Genomic DNA, 15,560 nt, shown 5'->3' on the forward strand with positions numbered 1-15,560 from the left:
GAGAATGGGACTCGCTCTGTCCTCAAGGTTCTGTCCATCACAGTCTAGAGTGAGAAGTAAAAGAGTTGGGGCCAGAAAGAGAATTGAGTGGGGCCCCTAGCAGCAGTGGTCTTCAGGAAGTAATCCACAAGAGGAACAGACTGCTTCCTGAAAAATCAGGGTGGTTGGGCATTTGTTGATGGCCGGCAGTCACCTGGGAGCTGAGCTATCACCTGCATACCCCCTACCTATACCTGAGGTGAGCCCTCTCCATGGGCTCCTGATCTAAAGAGTGTGTAAGAGTGCTAGGGCGGCCATAACAAATACCACAGACTGGGGGTGGGGGAGAGCTTAAACAACAGGAAATTATTGTCTCCCAGTTCTGGAGGCTAGAGGTCCAAGATCAAGGTGTTGGCAGGGTGGCTTCTCCTGAGGCCTCTCTCCTTGGAGTGCAGATGGAGAGAGTGTTCTTGTTGTGTCCCTGTGTTCCTCTATGTCCAAGCATCCCTGATGTCTTGTGTGTCCCAATTCCCTTTTTGCCACGCTGCGTGGCTTCTGGGATCTCAGTCCCCCAACCAGGGATTGAACCCAGGTCCTCGGCAGTGAAAGCACGGAGCCCTAACCACTGGACCGCCAGGGAAGTCCCCTCCCTCTTTTTATACAGAGACCCATCAGATCGGATTAGGGGCCACCCTAATAACCTCGTTTTAACTTAATCACCTCTTTAAGAGTATTATCTCCAAATAACGGTTACATTCTGAAGTGCTGGGGGTTAGGACTTCAACATATGAATTTTGCAGGACACAATGAAGCCCAAAACAGGGGGTGATGGTAGGGGTGATTCACCTGGTGGATGCTGCACAGGTGCTGTCATCATCTGAAGCAGGGGATTTGTACCCCACCTGCTCCTTAGAAAGACCTGGGACCTTTAATAATACAGACTCCCTGGTCCCATTTCTGAAGATACTGATTCTGTTGGTTTGGAGTAAGATGGGCAGAATCAACCAGGACATAAGTACTTTTCCATAGCTCCCTAGTATTTACTGGTTAATATTTGGTCCTTGGCCAAGCGGCCTGGCCATCACCTGGAGCTTGTGAGAAACTCAGACTCTTAGGCTCTACCCAGAACTGCAGGACCACAATGTGCATTTTCACAAGACCGTGTAGCTGATTCTTAGATTCACTGAGGGTTAAGAAGCACAATCCAGGTGATTCAAAAGTGCAGCCCGAACTGAATCCTGATCTCTGGGCTTTGCTTACATATCCCAGGTGGGGGTCCTAGAGTCTCTGAGGGGGAGGGGGAGGCACCCAGCTCAAGCTCCAGCCTCTGATTGGTTTATTTTTTATATTTTTCTAATATTCATTCATTCATTTACTTGGCTGTGCCGGGTCTTAGTTGCAGCATGCAGGATGTTTCTGATTTTATTTTATTTTTTAGTTTCGGCATGCGGGATCTAGTTGCCTGACCAGGGATCGAACGCAGGCCCCCTGCATTCGGAGTGTGGAGTCTTAACCACTGGGCCACCACGGAAGTCCCTGATTGGTTTGTTGAGTCACCAATAAATGCTCATCCCAAGGCAGGTGCTCAGTGTGTCAAATGAAAGGGAAATGAATTCCCGACCCTCAACCCATCCTCAGGCTCCCTTGAAGGAGTGGACTCGTGGGTATTTTAATCATAGGAGAGATCAGTGTTTCCCAAAGTATTGGAGGATTTTCCACCTTGGGCCACCCTTCACTTCAGAATCAAATGGGGCAAACATTGAACATTCAGATTCCCAGACCCCTGCCCTGGTAATTTGAGTTTCCCAGGTGTGAGATGCAGCCCTGGAATCTGTATGTTTCACAATGTCCCAGGTGATTCTGAGATTTGAGCAATCTTTATAAACGTATCAAATAGTCAAAGTTTTCCTTATTTTCCCTTAAGTTTTTGCAAACATTTTAAAGCTGACATCAAAAATGTTTTCATCAAGGCTTCCCTGGTTGCGCAGTGGTTGGGCGTGTGCCTGCCGATGCAGGGGACACGGGTTCGTGCCCCGGTCCGGGAGGATCCCACATGCCGCATAGCAGCTGGGCCCTTGAGCCATGGCCACTGAGCCTGCGCGTCCGGAGCCTGTGCTCCACAATGGGAGAGGCCACAGCAGTGAGAGGCCCGCGTACCGCAAAAAAAAAAAAAAACAATGTATTTTTGCCACACCTGCTTGCCACACCTACCATGGGGTTTTGTTGGGAATTATCCCCGTTGTAAAAACAGTAACTAATTTCGCATCAGGAGAGTGTATCCCACCTTTAGAGCTGACACTCAGAGAGGCCATGGTGGCTCCCGACCCCCTGTGCACAGCTGACTCTTGATAAAGATCCAGTTGGTGCCCTTACACTCAGGGAGCAAGTCTCCGCACAGGTGCCACAGAGGATCCCGGAACAGTGGCCTCTGTGCCACCTCTGTCGTCTCCACCAGGACACACACCTGTCGGGCAGCCGCAGCATCTCACCAGCCTTACACACAAGGGACCCTGACTCAGGACACGGTTCAGTGTCTAGTAACTGAGACCCCTTCCCCCTGTGCTGTGACCCAGTGCTGCTGGGGGTCCCTGTATGACCCTCTTCAAGCCAAGGTGATTCAAGCATGATGATACTGACCTATGTGTTTATAAGTAAAGACAGAAGGTAACAGGTAAAAGCTTAGTAAAAATAGTGATGATGAGAAGATTGAGCTTCCTAGTAAGAGGATTGTATTAGTCAGGGTTCTCTAGGGAAACAAAACGAAAGAAATATATACATATAGATAACGAAGAATTTTATGTAAGTTATATATATATACTGAGAGAGAGAGATTATTATTGATTATTGAGCAAGGAACTCCCAGGAACTGATATCTTCAGCCTGAAAGTTGGGAACGCTGGTGATGTAATTCAGTTTGTGTCCAAAGATTTGGGAACCAGGGGAGCCAGTGATGTAAATTCCAGTCTGAGGGCTGGAGAAGTTGAGGTGAAATGTCCCAGCTCGTGCAGTGAGAAGAGAACACAGATGTGTTCTTTTTCCTTTTCCTTTTGCTCTGCACAGACCCTCAACAGATTGGGCGATGCCCACCCACACTGGGGAGGGCAATGTATTTACTGAGTCCCCAGATTCAAATGCTCATCTCATCCAGGAACACCTGCCCAGACCCATCCAGAAATGATGCTTCATCTGAGTTTCCTGTGACCAGTCAAAGTGACACACAAATTTAACCATCTCAGTGACCATCCACGCTGATTTGCCCCGCAATGAGGTCCAGCCAGGACAGGGCAGTTTCAGTGGTAAAACTGGGAAATTTCTGGCTATCAGGAGACTTGGTCATGGCCCAGTTCTGGTGCTTATGCTTGGGTCCACCCAGATGTTCAAACCAGGAGGTCGATGCTGACGATGCAGTATTATTCGACCATAAGAAGGAATCAAGTACTCATATGTGCTTCAAGGGGAAAGAACATTGAAAACATTTTAAAGAATGAGAGAAGCCAGACACCAAGGTCCACATGGGGTATCATGCCATTTGTGTGAAAAATCTGGAACAGGCAGGAAGTACATTAATGTTTGGAGGGCTGGAGTGACAGGGAAAGAGGATTGCCTGGTGACAGATGAGGAGTTCCTTTGCCGGGGATGAAAATACCCTGGAAGATTGAGTGTTAGTGGATGTTCAAACTTGTGAATACATTAAACACCACTGGATCCATCACCTTAAAATGATGTATGTGATGGATTGTGAAGCCTATGGTAGAAAGAACATGAAGGCTTGGTTACTGATAGATACAAATTACACTCAAATGATTCAGAAAAGAAATGTTTTGTGTTCCTGGGTGTGTGCTGTGTGTGCGTATAGACATACAAAGGCAGAGAGAGAATGAGAGACAACGGGATGTGAGAAAGGCGAATCTTGCAAAGTATTAAAAAATAGTGAATCTGGGAAAAGGTTCTGCAAGACTTCCTTATAGACATTTAAATTTTTATTTAAGTTTTTAATTACTACAAAATAATAACAAAAACAAATGAAAGCCTCAGTTTAGGAGTGAAGGGATTAATGAGCTCAGAGGACGTTTTAGTCCCACTTCTCCATGAACTGGGACCACTGTGCACAGCGCTACTACTTGTATATGAGGTGCAGTAATAATCAGCCTCGTCCTCAGCCTGGAGCTCAGGGATGGTCAGGGAGGCCGTGTTCGCAGACTTGGATCCAGAGAAGCGGTCAGGGATCCCTGAGGGCCGTTTATTCACCTCATAAATCAGGGTTTTGGAGGCTGTGCCTGGGCGCAGTTGGTACCAGCCAACAGCGTTATATTTCCCGATGTCATTGCTGGTTCCAGCAACAGGACATGGTGACCGTCTGTCCCAGATTCCCGGACACTGATGGAGGCTGAGTCAGGCCAGACTGGGCCCAATGCCCTGGAAAGGGAAGAAACACACTCTGGTAAATCCCGCTCTGGGGCCAAGGTCACCTTGAGAACAAAGACACAAAGGATCAGCCAGATGTTCCTGGGGTCCCTTCCCTGGAGGCCTCACCTGTACCCTGAGTGAGGAGGGTGACAAGGAGAAGAGCCCAGGCCTTTGTGGAGACGCCCCAGACGCTGCCTTCTGAGCCCCAGCCCTGGGCCTGCTCCCCCAGACCTCTCTTATCCCCTCCCCCCAGAGGAGGGAGGGGCCTCCATGCAGATCAGCTCCCTGCACCTGATGGTCTCACCCCTCTGCCCTGGCCCTGGACACTAGATGTTCTGCATCCTGGGGGGAGAATATAGCTCAGGGATGTAAACGTTTTGACACATAGATGACATGTATATACAGGAGCATGAATTGTTTGTAGCTGGTTTGCAGGGAGAGAAAGAGCAGATGAAGTCCCTCAGGCAAAGAGCTCCTGCACCTTCAGGGTCTCTGCTGGGACAGGACTGTGTCTCTGGGAACCACAGTGCAGGGGACATTCCGCAGCGCCCTCTGCTGGATGTCTATCTCCAAGGTCGCTATGTTTGGGAAAGAGACAGGCCCACCAGGGGAAACACCTGCTGTTTGCTGGGTGGCTGTGGGGAGCCCCAGCTGCAGCCTTGTCCCATCCCCGCCCCCACCTCTTTGTTCTGAAGCATCTGCACATTGAATCCACGAGCAGGTCGTTGACACCCAGCCCCCCACCCCAGGTCCCAGACTGGCCCTGGAACCTAGAGTCTCTGCATCCCTGTAGAGCAGGGCTCTTCTGAGAAGATGAAAACTCTGTGACACGTTGTCCTTAGTCAGGGCACTGACCATTACAGGGCCCAGGAAATGGGGCCATCCTGGGATGTCCCTGTCATGCACTATTTGAGTCAAGACGTCGTTGGCCAATAATCCCGATAACCACTCTTTGGGTTTTGCGGGTGGAAGGTGAGGACAGGGGCCCGAGGGGCTGGGGTGACTTAGAGATTCCATCCCGTCTCCTCCCGGCACCACAGGGGAGCTGGGGGTGTGCATCCCCCTCCCTCACCTGTCCCGTCAGCAGGACGGGGCCCCTGCCTCCCGTCCCCTGCCTCTGCAGGGCTCGGAGGAGGGGCCCTGGGGCCCCCCACTTGTTCCTCCTCCTCCTCCTCCCAGCTCAGCGCCAGCCACCCTGTCCCTCCTCATCCCCTCCCTGCCCCTGTCCTTTGTCCTGCAGCCTCATCAGGATGGAATTGTCACCTGCCTCCCCAGGTGACTCACACCCACCCCTGCAGAGTCTCTAATCTTGTCTCAGCATGACCTTGTCTCAGGGACAGTGACCTTCAGGAGATCTCACATCTGGGCAGGGGAAGTACACGATAAATGACTCCACCCCCATAGGTACACTGATGGGAAATATGGGCCCATGAGATGAAGCTGAATTCTCAAAAGCGTTCGAAAAAAGGAATAATGTACGAAGGAGTTAGAGCCCGCCAGGATGGAGGGAGCCCTAATGGAAATGAGGGAAGATGCCAGGGTTTAAGGGGCTGGGAGGAGGGGCTGGGTCAGAGTTCAGCTCAGGGCCCAGCCGCAGGGACCTCTCCTCAGGCAGGTCTATCTGCCACATGGTGCAAGTGAGGATTCTCCTCTGTCCTCAGCGGGAGGTCCTCACCCCAGAGCTGGTGTCTCGCTGAGGTCAGGCTCCTCTGTCTACAGAGACGCTGGACCCAGTGTGTTTTGTGTGTTTTCTAGACAGAGAATCAGGGCGGACTGACTGGTCTTTCCCAAGATTATCACTGTCTCAGTATCTGAAATGTCTAGTTCCTGATTATGAGGAAAGCTGACAGTTGGTATAATTTCCCTCTGCATTCCAGGGTTTATGCTCCTGCCTCTGGGTACAGGGCCCTGCGGGTGATGCAGATGGAGTACCCGTTCCCCACAGAGCAGACCCCTGCATCCTTCCCGGGTACAATGGGGCGGGGGCACCCAGGAGTGTTGGTGCTGGGTGTGTGTGTGTGTGTGTGTGTGTGTGTGTGTGTGTGTGTGTGTGTGTGTGTAACCAAACAAGACCCCTATGGAGCCTTCCAGGGACAGGCCATCCCCAATATCCTCTGCTTTAGCTCTTCTCTGAAGTACCTGGATAATAGTATTTGATGCAAATTTCCTGAGTTGTTTTGCAGATGTGAAATCCCCGCAATGCCCACCAGATGGAAGAACTACTTGGTGACCATGAGCACATAGCCCCAGCCCCCAGGAGCCTAAGGACGGATAATGTTAAGCCCTGTGACTCCACCGTGCTTCTTCACCATCAGCCAATCAGAGAACTGTGCACACGCTGATCATGTACCCTGTGACCACCTCTCTCCTGGCCTTAAAAACGCTTTGCTAAAACCCTCAAGGGTCTAGAAGGTCCGCAGATGCCAGACAGGAGATGCCTAGGAAACCAGCCTCTGGTAAGAGCCTTGTTGGTCTGATGAGTTTCCCTGTGATACAGTTCTTCACACACATGGTCACCATTTGACGCTGGAGTTGAAGCCCGTCCCTCGGAAAGGCGTCCGGGAAGATTCTCCTGGTGCCCTCGGACTTGACCTCATCCACCATTGCCCTTTGCTGATTTTCCTTTGTCTCCTCTCACTGAAGGAAATCACATCCATGAGGTTGACTCCCTACTGAGTCCCGAGAGTTTTCTCAGTGGGGGAATTTTAATAATTTGAAAAAATTTTTATAATTTTTTCCCTTGACCTAGAATTGTTTTTGACCAAGTAGGAATTTAGCAGGCTTCTACCTTTTTCAGTTCCAGAAATACCACGATTAACAAGCCAGTGACAGAGATCTGCACACATCAGACTCTTCTCGTTGCTGCTTGACTCCACTGGCCATGACGGTAGCCTTGCCCTTGGTAGGGGAGGCCCACCCCTTGGCCCCGGCCACCCAGGATCCAGCTCCTCCCGATGCCTTTAGGATTTGCAGCTAAGGGGGCTGCAGGGCCCACTCTAAGTTCTGGCTTGGAGAAGAGTGAGCACAGAGCCATTCAAGGATTCTCCAATCTCATTACCTTTTGAATCCCTTTGTCTCCAGGCAGGTCTGGCTTCTCTAGTTCACTCACTAGAGGCCATCTTGGATTTTGCGTTCACCAGCCAACCTGCAAAGTGCTGAGGCTCTTTCTACCTCCCCGAGCTGCAGGGAACATGAAACGCAGAGTCTCTGTGGAGTGAGCCCAGATCACAAATCCAGCTGACCCAGCTTGATGTTTCTCCCACCACTGCCCCCCACCCTCGAATCCCTTCCCAACGTGTTCTGGGGATTTCTGTCTGTGTGAATTAGGAGAACCAAGCAGTTCTTGGAGTGCAGTGCCCCTCTCGAGGCTCACACTCTATTCTCATGTTAGCAAACTGCTGGGATCCGAGTCTAATTGTTGGTCCAGAAGCAAAGAGGGGCAATGGGGGCGGGGGGTCCTGAGGAGAATCAGCACAGCCTCACGTGGCAGCTTCCTCAGGGCAGCCGTGACCTTTTCCTTGGGCAATGCAGGGTCAATCGCCCCAGACAGATATGGAAAGACCTGTACCGCTGGGGGTGGGGAGGCGTCTTCCACAGGCAAAGAAGACACATGAGAATTGAGGGGCTCAATGTCCCCAGGTCCCTCAGGTCCTCCCACACATCCCCACCCAAGCTGCAGGATCCGGTTCTTTCCCAACCACCTTCTTCACTACAAGGCTGGGACTCAACTTTGCTGGAATGTAGCCAATTGAAGGAGGAGGGTCTGGGTTGGCTTTTCAGCTATTTCAGTCCAGGTGCTGCACGAGATGAGGATCTCCTCCAGGGCACTCCGGAAAGCTCGCATGTCACTTGTGCGGCCCTTGGGATGGGATCTTGAATCACTAAGCTCATCTTTTTCTCTCCCTACTCTATCCAGCAACATTCCGAGCATATACCTCGTCCTGATATTCTGTAGGGTTCCCAGAACGTTCCAAAATATCATATACAGGGTCATCAGCTCCTCGATTCTTACAAGTGGTTGCTTAGAAGAATCCAAGGCAGGGATTTTTCTCATTCCAATGAACAGTTCATGACATACACTAGCTGTGCTCTCTGTACTAATGGAAATAGCTATTAGCACCATTCAGTAGAACCAGATTAGACAGCCAATTCCAGAAACCTCAGAATCAATTGAGAAAAATCTTCCTTAAAATTCTATTGTTCTCGAAGCACTCCGGGTACCAAAATCGGGATTAGTCACATGGCTCCAGGAAAATATATATATAATTTATTATAGGAATTGATTCACACCATAATGGAAGTTTAAGGTGTCTCACAATCTAACAGCAAGCTGAGGGACCAGGAAAGCCAGTGATATAATTCAGTCTGAGTCCAGAGGCCTGTGAATCGGGGTAAAGGACGTAAGTCCTGGTCTGAGATTGAAAGCTGAAGAAGCAGCAGTGCCAATGTCCAGGGTCAGGAGAAGGTGATGCCTCTGATGACGAGGAGAGAGCAAACGTCCCCTTCCTCTCCCTTTTTGTTCTATTCAGGCCCTCAACTCAAGGACAGTGCCCACTGCACCACACCAGTGATCTTCTCTACTCAGTCTGTGGACTCAAATGCCAACATCCTCCTCCTGAGACATCCTCACAGACACCAAGAAATAATGTTTTAACCGCAGTATGGGCATCTCTTATCTCAGGCAAATAGACACATAAAATTAACCATCACACTGCTGTGGAAGAGCTGGCAAGAGTGGCACATCACACAGGATGAGGAAGTGGTTACCATCCCAAGACAATAACCCCAAGATCATATTTCCCACCGCCTCCACTGTAGGCAGAGGGAGGAGCTCAGAGACCACTGACCTCTCACGGCCGAGCTGCATGAGGCTGGCAGCTCAGGGAGGAGAAGCATCTTCAGAGCAATAGGGAGCCTGTGAGCTCAGGGATGTTTTGGTCTCAGTTCCCCATGACCTTGGACCACTGTGCAAAGTGCTACTACTTGTTCCTGAGCTACAGTAATAATCAGCCTCGTCCTCAGCCTGGAGCCCAGAGATGGTCAGGGAGGCCGTGTTGCCAGACTTGGAGCCAGAGAAGCGATCAGGGATCCCTGAGGGTCGTTTATTGACCTCATAAATCAAGGTTTTGGGGGCCATGCCTGGGAGCTGTTGGTACCAGCCGACTTGGTTATATTTCCCTATGTCACTGCTGGTTCCAGCACAGGAGATGGTGACCGTCTGTCCCAGATTCCCGGACACTGAGGGAGGCTGAGTCAGGCCAGACTGGGCCCAGGACCCTGGAAAGAGGAGAAACACACTCTAGTCAGTTCTGTCACCCAAAGACACAAAGATCAGTCAGACGTCCCTGGGGTCCCTTCCCTGAAGGCCTCACCTGTGTCCTGAGTGAGGAGGGTGACAAGGAGCAGAGCCCAGGCCATGGTGGAGACGCCCCAGACGCTGCCTTCTGAGCCCCCAGCCCTGGACCTGCTCCTCCAGACCTCTCTTATCCCCTAACCCCTTAGAGGAGGGAGGGGCCTCCATGCAGATCAGCTTCCTGCACCTGCCCCTCCTCTCCCCCTCTGCTCACCCCCTCTGACATGGTTTGTTCCAGATTCTTCTGCATCCCTGCACAGCAGACATTATTGGAGACTTAACTCCTTCACATGGTGTGTGAGGACAGAACGAGTCCATGACAGGATGTGGGAAAGGAATCCAGCCCGGGATTTCCTGTCTCTCCTGGTGTGAGAGTCATGGTGCTTCCTGGGGGAGGAATCCCAGAAGGTCCTCTCTGTGCTCTTGGGACAAAGAAGAGGCCCTGAGCCCAGGCGGCTGAAAAATCCAACTGCCCCGCTTTCTGAGAGTTAAAGGCAGAGCTGCGTACCAGTGTCCCCTCAACTACTTCTGTTTTAAAAATATTTATTGAAGGGCTTTCCTGGTGGCGCAGTGGTTGAGAGTCCACCTGCCGACGCAAGGGACACAGGTTCGCGCCCCGATCTGGGAGGATCCCACATGCTGCGGAGTGGCTGGGCCCATGAGCCATGGCCGCTGAGCCTGCGCGTCTGGAGCCTGTGCTCCGCAACGGCAGAGGCCACAGCAGTGAGATGCCCACGTACTGCAAAAGAAAAAAATAATAAATAATTTATTGAAGGGACTTCCGTGGCGGTCCAGTGGTTAAGGCTCCACACTTCCACTGCAGGCGGTGTGGGTTTGATCAATGGTCGGAGGACTAAGGTGCTGCATGTCGCGCGGTGCAACTAAAGAATTTTTAAAAATTAAAAAAAAGAGAAAAAAGGAACAAAAAAATTCTATTGAAGTATAGTTGGATTACAATGTTGTGTGAATCTCTGCTGTACAGCAAAGTGACTCACTTATTCATTTATATATACATTCTCTTTCTTATTCTTTTCCATTATGGTTTGTCATAAGATATTGAAAAGAGTTCCCTGTACTATACAGTAGGACCTTGTTGTCTATCCATCCTATATACAGTAGTTTGTATCTGCTGGTCCCAAACTCCCAGCCCATCCCTTCCCCACCCCCAACTCCCTCTCATCCCCCTCAGTTGGGAGGGTCCTCAGATTTCCCTCCAGCCTCTGTTTCCAAAGTGCTCTGAGTCTGAGGCCCAAGCCAGAGCCCTGGGCCATTTAGTAGCACTTTTTTTTTTTTTTTTTTTTGCGGTCCACCGGCCTCTCACTGTTGTGTCTCCTCCCGTTGCGGAGCACAGGCTCCGGACGCGCTGGCTCAGCGGCCATGGCTCACGGGCCCAGCCGCTCCGCGGCATGTGGAATCTTCCCGGACCGGGGCACGAACCCGAGTTCCCTGCATCGACAGGCGGACTCTCAACCACTGAGCCACCAGTGAAGCCCTATTAGCACTTTTGAAGATGATTTCTTGGGGCCCAGATGCTTTGGGACTAAGAGGGGTTATGCAGGAAGCAGCTCTTGAATTTCATACAGGACAGTATAAGCCACAGGTACCTTCCCTAAATCCTGGCCCTTGCTGCCCCCTGGTGGCTTCAGATGGTGCCAACCAACGCCCAGGAACCTGAGGGACAGAAAACAACCCGTTCCCTGACTGGCTGATGTGCAGCTCATTGTAGGACGTGTCCGAAGATCAGGTCGAAGTTTGTGTAAATGAACTGACATGGAAAGCATAGTTCACAAAAAGCTGGATAGAATTAACAACCTGGACTCAACAGGGCAGAAAGTCTGATTAAACCAAAATGCCAGCATGGGATTTAAAGACCTATAGTTCCACCCCATAATATTGGCCACACCACGATAGACTGAAATCACTTGGCATATGGAAAACCAGAACAGCTCAACTGTATGGAAGGGAAAGTTAACAGAGCGTGTCTCTGTTAACAGATCTGCTGGAATTATGTCACAAAGATATTCATCCAGTTTGTGAAAAATGATGCAAGAAATAAGGACAGAACCTACTGAAGTCAATAGACAGATACAGAGTGTCAGCCAATATATGGGAGAAAAATCTAACAAAGAGTGATGTGTGTATATGTATAACTGATTCAGTTTGCTGGACAGCAGAAACTAACACAGCAGTGTAAATCTGCGATATTCCAATAAAATGTTTTTAAGAAAGAAAGTCTCAGCTAAGCAATAGAAGGTGGAAAAACCACAGTGAATCTACTACAGAGAAAATTCCAGCAGATGGGATTAACGACAGGCAGAGCACTGGATAATGAAAGATTTCTGACTTGAAGTCATGCAATGGAAACAGCCCCTTATTCAACATAAGGGGGGAATATGAAATAAAAGAATGAAGTAGTATCCACAAATTATGGAACTTCAATTGACCTAATACACAAATAATTGGAGTCCCCAAAGGAGAGGAGACAGAGAGACACAGAGAAACCCTCACATCCAGAATCCTGACATGCCTCAGGGTGTAGAAACGAGAGGGCAACCACATCGAGTTTCATTGTGATGAAATCTTGAGCTGTGGACAATTTTGAGACCCCTCTTCAGGTTGATTGACTATTGGTATGTTAGGAAAATGTCAGCTAAAGAACTAGTTCCCGGACTTCCCTGGTGGTCCAGTGGTTAAGACGCAGTGCTTCCAATGCAGGGGGCACGGTTTCCATCCTTGTTCAGGGAGCTAAGATCCCACATGCCACTTGGTGGGGTCAAAAAAAAAAGAAAACCCAGTTCCCTGCAGATTCTACCACAATGTTTCCTCCTCTCTCTCCCTCTCCCCAACCTCACGACACAAACGCCTGTCCCAGAGTTCTTCACTCTGGTTATTGTGGGTGCGTGGAGCACATGCACAACTATGATTGTTTCTTTTAAACCCAAGTCAAACAATACTGATAGTCAGAGTCATATATCAGAGTTTAGGAAGAGTCCAGAGAACATAGGAGTACAGAAAAGCACAAATATGGAAGCCAAGATGCATGTCCACGAGTGTTTACTGACTTTTTCCTGAGAAAGGCCAGTCCCAGGTCTGCAGTGGTGCTAAGCAGACCTGTCATTCCTTAGGTCGTGATCGGTGGTGAGTATGGTCGTGATGAGCTGAGGTAACTTAACAATTATAATGAGTGTGAGTCCTTACAGATGCAGGTAGATCTGCAGATTCTCTCTCCTTTTAGTCATGAGGCTGGTAGACCACTGCCCACTAACCACACTGACAGATTTGCTCTAGGGAGAGGGTGAACCACATGTCCTGGATAAGGGGGCACGGCAGAGCTGACTCTGTGGGGCTCAGGAGGAGAAGCCTGTGTGCCTCCAGAGTTTTGTAGCCTCTGCCCACCTCTCTGGAATGGCCATCTCCCACGGAGGCCTTTCTCCAATGGGCAACTGGCAGAAATATTCACCTACAAGGAAGCTGACATCATCCAGGTGCTGACATACCTGACACCATCCTGTAAAGTTGGATGCGCGTCGCCCGGATTCTGATTTGTACTGTATGGCTGGCTAGGATTGTCTTGACATGAACAATTTTCTAGGGTCTTGGTCAGCCAGGAACAATCTCTCTCGTATCCTCCCAGTGAAGTGATCTCAGACAACTCCTGGAGTCCACGTCCCGCTGAACAGCAGGAAACGTGGGACAGCTGATACCCTGACAATATTCGCCTTAGGAATACAGGACCCACCCACATCCCACAAGGCCAGATGCCTGACTCTAGGCTTCCTTGTCTTTCCTCTGGGACCCTGTCTGCCGTCTTCAGGACGGGCTCCAGGAAATCCAGGGAAGCCCCGCCCAGGACCAAGCTGAGCGCCTGTTAGGATCCATGTCTCTTGGGGCCTCACCTGTAGACACACTACCCTTTCCTCACTCAGCGGGTTGGATGCTTGTACCCACTGTTTCAAACTATGTTGTTTGGGGGATGCATACCTAGGAAGGCTGGGGCAGGAATGTAAAGAAAGGCCATGGAATGATTAACCCTGGAGTCAGCAAACCAGGTAATCGGGGAGTGGGGTAGACAGATGTGCCTTGGGGGGTAGATTTCCTCTGGGGTTATGTGGTTTCTGTTTATGATTCCTCCTTAAATTGTGAGTGTGCATTTCACACATTCTTCTTCAGGAATGCTGCATTTCATAATCAAAGGAATTGTGCAAAATACGCTGAAAGAGACATGACTACTTTTCCTCTGCTTAGCTACATAGACCAGGACTCAGACATGGAGGAAATTTTCACGAAAAACTGCAAGTGTAAGATGAAAACCTGCCCTTGAAGCCTTACAGATGGTAGAAACAGGCACCTGGAACATTTGAAAAAAGTGGAGAGGAAAAGAGAGTCATCGTCGGGACAAACACCGTCTCAGGCTGTTTGATGCAGCTGAGACCGTGCCCCCTCCCTGCCCCTCCAGCTCATCCAGGACACATGCAAAGAGCACCTAGAGGAAAGGGGAGACGCCCCCACCCGGGATCCTTAGGAGGCTCTGAGAAGGAGAGAAGAGGAAGCCTTGACTGCCTCCTGAAGATGTCCCTGAGGGGAATGTCGTGATTTCATTTCATCTTGGGAAGTGAGGTCAACCTAGAATTTTCATTTCCCAGGCCCCGAAAGGATCACTCTGAAATGGGTTGTGACAGGAGAGAGAAAAAATGAATGTGAATCTGTGAATTGATTACTTGATCCATCAGATGAAGTACATCCTTATAATGCAGTATTATCCGGCTGTAAGAAGGGGGAAGTAGTGAATATGCTTCCACAGGAATGAGCCTGGAAACATTAGGCTATGTGGGGGGATCCTGGCACAAAGGTCCGAGGGGGACAGGGAGTGACTGCAGGTGGATGACGTGTGTCTTGAGGGGCAGGAAGCATCTGGACTCTGGAGTGATCATGGATGGACTAACTTGTCAATACATTAAAAACCCTGATTCTACACCTTAAATGATGACTGTGATTTCATGCGAACTCTGTCTAAAAGAAATGTATTCAGTCTTAGATGCTGATGGATGAAACCTATTCCCAGTGGTTCAGAAAATGAATGTTTTGTTTACGTGTGTGGGTGTGTTGAGTATGTATATTTATCGATGTTTATATATGGATACACATCCAAATACATACACACACACACACACACACACACACACACACACACACACACACACATATATAGGCAGAGAGAGAAAATGAGAGATAAGCTGATATAATGAAAAGCGAAGATGGCAATAGTGAAAAATGATGGATCTGGGAAAAAGGTATGAAGCAGTTCTTTATGAAATCTTCAAATTCATTTAAGTTTGTAATTATTGGCAAATAAAATAATAACAAACAAGCAACAACTGAAATCCTGTATTTAAGAGTGAAGGGGCTGGAGGGAGCTAAAGGGAGGTTTTGGTCTCACCTCCCCATGACCTTGGACCACTGTGCCAAGGGCTACTACTTGAAGCTGAGCTACAGTAATAATCAGCCTCGTCCTCAGCCTGGAGCCCAGAGATGGTCAGGGAGGCTGTGTTGCCAGACTTGGAGCCAGAGAAGCGATCAGGGATCCCTGAGGGTCGTTTATTGACCTCATAAATCAAGGTTTTGGGGGCCGTGCCTGGGAGCTGTTGGTGCCAGCTGACAGCATTAGAATACCCGATGTCACTGCTGGTTCCAGCACAAGAGATGGTGACCATCTGTCCCAGATTCCCAGACACTGAGGGAGGCTGAGTCAGGCCAGACTGGGCCCAGGACCCTGGAAAGAGGAGAAACACACTCTAGTCAGTTCTGTCACCCAAAGACACAA

The sequence above is a fragment of the Stenella coeruleoalba genome (genome assembly GCF_951394435.1).
Source record: "Stenella coeruleoalba genome assembly, chromosome: 14".
Classification (NCBI taxonomy): Eukaryota; Metazoa; Chordata; class Mammalia; order Artiodactyla; family Delphinidae; genus Stenella; species Stenella coeruleoalba.